Below are 6,790 nucleotides of genomic sequence, written 5' to 3'. Positions count from 1 at the left end.
CGGGGGCAGCAGCAGCAGTTCCCCCACCAGTTCGATTCTGCTTCTTAGAGATGCTCCTGAAAGCTGCATCCAGAGGCTGTTTCTCCACCATCCAATGAGTCTAACGTGCTTCTGTAAATTCTTGTTCTCCTTAAACTGGCCGGAGAGGACTCTGGTGTCTGCAAGCGGGAATACTGGTAAATATACAAACAAGTAAATAAATAAATACACACTGAGGAAACTCAGGGGTGAGAGGTTAAGGGACTGACCCAAGGTCTCCCAGGGTTGAGCTGAGACCCACACCCAGGAAAGTGAGAATCCAGAGCCCAAACTCTCATTCTAGATGCTGCTGGATGGACACCCCCACCGAGTGGGATCAGTCCTATAGGGCTTGCTGGCACCCTGAGATGATCACCCAGCCTTCCTCCCTTCAAGCTCGACCTGGGCAGAAGAACATGGATTTCCTCTTGTCAGGTGCACAGGTTGCGGGCGGTTGGACAGAGAGCTTTGCACATGGTTCCCTGGCCCAAGGCTCTTGATCTCTTGCAGAAACGGCTGTACTTTCCTTCTCCCTGGAGGCCTGCGATGTGATGGGGGTGTATATTTTTATTAATGTTCTTGCATGCAATTCTGAATCATCTCATGGTTAGAAATGAGCAACGGGACTGGAGCCTGACTGGACCTGTCCCAGGAAGGGGAGAAGGAGAGAAACCAGCCAGCGTGTGTGGCCCTGAGGTTGTGAACCATCTGAGCTCCACATGTCTACATGGAGGAGGCTGGGTCAGTGCTCCTGGAAGCCAGACTTATGCCCTTTGACAGCATGGTTAAGACTAGCTGTAGAAGGGAAAATGGGGGTTCCCATCCACAATTGAGGATCTGCTTTAATTAAATCAGCATCTTGTCCTGGGAGATGAGACAACTCTACAAGAGCACTGAACTGATGGCAAGAGAGTCAATCACACAGAAGTGGTCTATCCACCGGCAGGGCTAGCCTGCCAGGAGCTCAAGGCGAGAGGTATTTTTCTTGTTGGATGCATTTCTTTGCATTTTCCAAGGCTGGTGGGTCAATAGCTACAAACAGCTAAAATAAATTGTCTCTGCTCCCCACACCCTCAGATGGGGAGATGGGCTTTAGATAACTCAAGTTTCCATCAGGGGATGCTGCTATGAGCGACCGCTGTCCACAACCTTTCTAGGTCCTCACAACAGTCTTGCAAGATCAGGCTATTGTGCCTATTTCAGAGATATGAAAACTGAGGCTCAGAGAGGGGATGTCATTATCCAGAGTCCCGGAGCTTGTCATTGGCCTTAAGGCCTCTGTGCATGTAAGCTGCTTGTTATTCCAAACTACGTTATTACCATTGTCAGTTTCCCAGGCTAGAGAAGAGTAATGATCCTCAGAGAGGGAAAGTTGCTTGCCCAAGGTCACAGAGCAGGTGAAGGGCAGGGCTGGAGTGAAAAGCCAGCTTGTCAGATTACAAAGCCCTCTGCTAGGCTTGCTCCTCAGCCTGGCCTGGGCCAGCCTCTGCATGCCCACCCTGGACACCAACGGGAGAAAGGCCAGAGGTGGCAAGATTTGTGTTTCTCCGAGAGGCCCCTGCGGGGAGAAGCACGCTCTTTCCCTACCCACAGCACCAAGGGCATCAGTTTCGGCTCCGGAAGGATCCACTCCTCAAGGGTGCAGCTCTATTTTTAGCCTTAAATTCATCAATAACTGGAACCTGGCAGAGCAGGCAACTCCTAGCTGCCTGATATTAATAAAAGAGAGAATGTGACCATTTCTTAAGCATTTTCTGTGTGCTGGGCATTTATGAGAAGTGCTTCACATGGATTATTTACTTAAATCTTTACAACATTCCTATAAGAGGCCACACAACTGATAAGCTGCACATGCAGATCACGCCCAGGTCTGTGGGACTCCAGGGCCAAGCCCTTTTTTCCTTACCACTCAGTATAATAAAACATGACCCTGACCATTGGGTGGCCTGGTTGGCAAGGGGGTTGGGAACTGGAAAGTAGGCAGACACATCAACAAGTAATTACAACATGCAGGGCAGGAAGCAGCCACAAGCTCCAGCTGGTTGGTTTGTTTCTGTCACTGAGAACAGAAACCTGGAACTGGAAGTCCCCAGATAGAGAAAGGCTGGAAGATCACTGTGGGCAGAGGGAACAGCACAGGCAAAGGCATGGAGGTGTCAAGTGAGGCCTGCTCGGGGAACAGTTAATAGTCTGGTAGGATTTGGGGAGGGAAGGAAGATGAGGCTAGGCACATAGAACAGGTCAAGAGTCCAAAAGATCTTGAATTCCAGGGAGTTTCTGGATATTAGAGTCTCAAAGGCTTGTGGGTGGAAGACTGAAGTTGTCATGTCTGCGCTGTGGAGTAGAGAATGGATTTGAGGGAGAGACTGAGGTGAGAGAGACAAATGACTACAGTGTTCTTACTACTAAAGGTCATAATAGCTCCCATTTGTTGAGCACCTACTGTGTGTTAGGCCTCATATTAGGTGCTTTTCCTAAGTTATCACTTAATACACATGGCAGGCGCTCAATCAGGGGTAGCTGTTTGGAGGTTACTATTATCCCTCTTTTACCAGTGAGGAAATGGAGGCTTTGAGAGATCAAGTGACTGCCCAAGGCCACTAGGATTGGAATCCGAGTCTGGTTGACTCCAAAGACCTTGATGCTCCCCAGCCAGATGGGAAGGTGCGTAATAAAAACAGTCTCAGGCAAAAGAACATTGACCTGAAGTCCAGGAATGGAGAAGATAAGCTAGGTTTCAGAGATAATTGAGAGGCAGATTTTTGTTTGTTTGTTTCATCCTTTAAAGAAGTTTATTCACACGCATTGCGGATATAGTTACATTACTAAGGTTACCGAGCTTTCCTGGGGCCAGAGCTGGGCAGACTCAGCTGGGGAAAGGGCACCGTTCCTGCAGGGCAGTGGCTGCGGGAGGGAGGGAAGGGCGACGTCTCAAGTTCAGTGTGTCCAGCAGCTCCAAGGTCCCCCATGATCAGAGGCCCAGCCAAGGCTTGGGGTTCAGAGGCCCAGTCGCAAGCGGCAGGGGCGAATGAAGAGAGGGTCAATCTGAGTCACAGCTGCATTGACATCTGACATCAGTGGGGTCAAAAGTCTCCAAGAAGGCAGGCGATGTAACCCCTCCCCCCAAACAATAATGTCAAAATGTCAGAGACACAGGAGCCAAGGAAAAGAGCTCCCTATTGCCAAAGCTGGAAGAGTCTTAGCAATAAAATAAGTAAAGTAGCATTGTATTTCAACCCAAAGTATAAAATAAATGTCCATGAGTTATCCATACTGATATAAATGATTGAATAAATGATATAAATGATTGGGAAGTCAGATCTCCCACAAAAAATTCCAAATAATTTATGTAGAAACTCTGCCCTCAAGGAGGTGGTGCATACTCCCCATTGCTTACGTGTGGGCTGCCCATGGTGGCTCCTTCCTAAGAGTACAGTGTGGAAGGCAGGGGCAGAGTGACCCTTTCAGTGGACAAACCTGACAAACACTCCCTCAGCCAGGCGATCAGCTCAGTATTGACGTGATAAGTCGGGTTGATATGACGTGTGTCCATTAGCAGCCTTGGCCAGAGTGCCAGCAGCCCCTGGCAGCCTTGGAAAAGGTCTGCTTTTCATAAACACAAGCATATCCACTGGGAGCAGCCACGGCTCCCGTGTCCTCCTGGCTGTGCCTGTCCATGGCCTTGCGGGGTGGGGACCAGGAGCCCTGCAGCGCCTGCTGTCTCCTCAGCCCCTCGGAGCTCAGAGGCACCGGAAATCCAATCACTCGGCCTCGGCCCAGGGCTCAGAGGGACAGCCACAGCCAGCGACATCTCGGGAGGGCTCTGTCAGAGGCCCAGCCGTGCCAGTGAACTTGACCGGGCCCAGCTGTAACAGAGTCTCATTGTCCAGCGGCAGCGGGCATGGCTTCAGCGAAGAGGAGCAGCAGAGGAGGTCCCAGCAGCTGGGGTCACAGGGACACTGGCACCTGGAAGCAGCAGTGCTGCTGGTGGCCCTGAGGTGTGGCGGGACACCAAGTTGCGTGCAGCATGTTTTGAAACCACTTGCCTCGGGCCCCGAGGGTCTGCTTCTGTTTTTCCAGTTCATGAAGTCAACAGCCTTGAACACGTCCTTTCGCAAATCAGAGAACTCGCAGCAGAGGCAGGCCCACACCTGCCTCGGTGGCGCTGTGGACAGCCCTGCTGACCTCTGACCTGATCCCAGCGTGGTTCCCAGGGACTTCCTGTTGTCTTTCCAGGTGTCCACTGGCTGCTCATTGTGGCCCAGATCAGCTCCCCCCCCCCCCCCCCCCCCGATTCCACAGCTAGTAAACCAGGGTGAAGACTGTGCGCAAAGCATCCAGGAAAATGAACTTCTGTTCTCTTTCCCCCTCCCATCAGCGGGAGAAGCTGATTTACAAAAATCAGTCCGTCTCAGGGAGGGAGACTGAGAGCTTCCCCCTTGCTGGGTCCGTGATGGCTCCAGCGTTAAGCCTCTGCTTAGCATCATGTGACACTTTGTCCATCTCATTAAATAGCCTTTGAAAACATTACCTCTTTCCATCTTAACACTCTTAAAGCAGTCACTCTGCAGTGGAGAAGTCTAGAAAACACTATCTTACCACACGATGAAGGTTCCTATCGCCTATGATGTTGTGTGGCTATCACATGCCCCTGAGCCGATGTGAGAAGGCACCTCCCCCTGTGGCATTCGTGCCCCAAACCCTTAAGACCAGTGTAATCAGGAGAAAAACATCAGAGTAACCCAAATTGAGGAACGCCCCACAGGATAGCTGAGTATTACTCCTCAAAACTGTCATGGTCATAAAAAACAAGGAAAGACTGAGGAGCTATCACAGACCAGAGGAGATTGGGGAGACATGACAGTAAATGCAATGTGGACCAGGCACCACATGATCAGGAAACGCAAACTGTTTCAGAGTCCTGCTCTGGACCATGAGACAGAAAAAAGACATCAGTGGGAAAACTGATGAAATCCAAATAATGTGGTTTAATTAATAGTGATGTCCCAATGTTGGTTTCTTAGTTGTGCCAATACATGTACCACAATAATGTAAGATGCTAACAGTGGAAGGAAATGGGCGAGGGGTATATAGAACCCATGTATTACAATTGCAGCTCTTCTGGGAGCCTAAATTTATTTCAAGAGGAATCATTTATTAGAAGGACACCCCCCCCAAAAAAAAGACCCAACACTCTTCCCTTGGCTTCCATGGTATTGGGCCACTATGTTCTCCCTCTGTGTGCGTGCGTGAGCTCGCCCGTGCGTGTGTGTGTTCTTACTCACCAAATGACAGCTACCACAGTAGGCACTGTGAAAAAACAGGCCATCAGGGCAGACCCAGTCTGGTCCTGCCCTCATGGGAATATAGTTTAGAGCAGGAATTTTGGATTGAGTTGGACGTGAGGTTGCACCACCAGCTCCGCTTCTCTCTAGAGACTGCATGATCCCAGGTAAGGCACTTCATCTCCTGAAACCTGCTTTTCCCCTCTGTAAAAAGTGCTGAATGGTGTGCACTTTATAGTATTGATGTGAAGAGTCAGTGAGATAACATACAAAAGTCCTAACCCGTAAATGTTCAGTAAATATTTATTAAAGGAACCTTGGATCCTTTTTCAAAAGACACCTGGATCATGTCTGCAGCCTCCCGTGCAGTTTCTCTACCTCTAGTTTCACTTCGATGGAAGGAGTTTAATGCAAGAGGCAACCAAGAACAACAAAGAAGGTAAATCCTGGTCATAAATAAGTACAGGCTGTAAAAAAGAGGTGCTGTTATGAGTCAATGGAGAAATGGACAAACAACTGATAAAAGGCATTGGGCCAAAACCTGGGCAAAACCTTTGATTACTTTTTATGACAATGAGACATTTTAGAATATCAGGGAGGTAGACTGGCTGGGTTCCTAACCCAATTCTACCACTTACTAACCTTGGACAAGTGACTTGATCTCTCTTTGCTTATTTCCTCATCTGTAAAAGAGGGATCATAATAGTACTTACCTCATAGACTTGCTGTAAGGATTAATATAGGTAATTAAAATAGGGAAATATAGGGTTAAGATAGGTAAAGCACTTAGACCAGTCTCTGGCTCAAAGTAGCACTGTATGTGTTACCTATCACTGCCCATTTATCCCCAACACCACGTGGTGCCAATAGCACCTCTGCCCCCTGTTCTTTGCCCAACGGTGGGGGAGATTTCCATTATCCAAAATGGACCAGAATAACAGTTCATTTGGTCTTAGGGCCCTGGTCAAGTCTTTGCCATAACGACCAGTGTAATAGTGGTAATTGTGACCCGCCCCACCATTCATTTGACATGGTTTCTGTAAATGCTGACTCAGACTAATATGTAGTTTGTAGACAAATAGCATGTTTGTATAAGAATCCTAGGAACTAACTTTAGAAGATACAGACTCCGACCTTTAGTCATCCCAGTCGGGGGAGGTTTGCTGACCTTTAAATGTAGAACCAGCATGACGAAGAATCAGGATGATGCACACCAGGCCACCACTTGCCAGTTTCCAGGTCCTTGTTGGAATGGACTGTGCTGGTCGGCACACAGAGAACTTTAGACCCCTTCCCCTGCAGCAGCAAGACACTTTCCATACGAACTAATCTCATAGATACAAGATTTAAAACTAACAGGGGGGAATGATAGGGGAGGGGCACGTAATAGAAATAGAATCAGAGTTGTTTAATAGCTACTCACTATAAAGAAGAGATTTTCTTACAGACCCTGGCAAACTGAAGGACGAGTTACAAGGAGAACAGAC

The sequence above is a fragment of the Miniopterus schreibersii genome (genome assembly GCF_964146895.1).
Source record: "Miniopterus schreibersii genome assembly, chromosome: 8".
Lineage (NCBI taxonomy): Eukaryota > Metazoa > Chordata > Mammalia > Chiroptera > Miniopteridae > Miniopterus > Miniopterus schreibersii.
Note: the sequence above shows the minus strand (reverse complement) of the source record.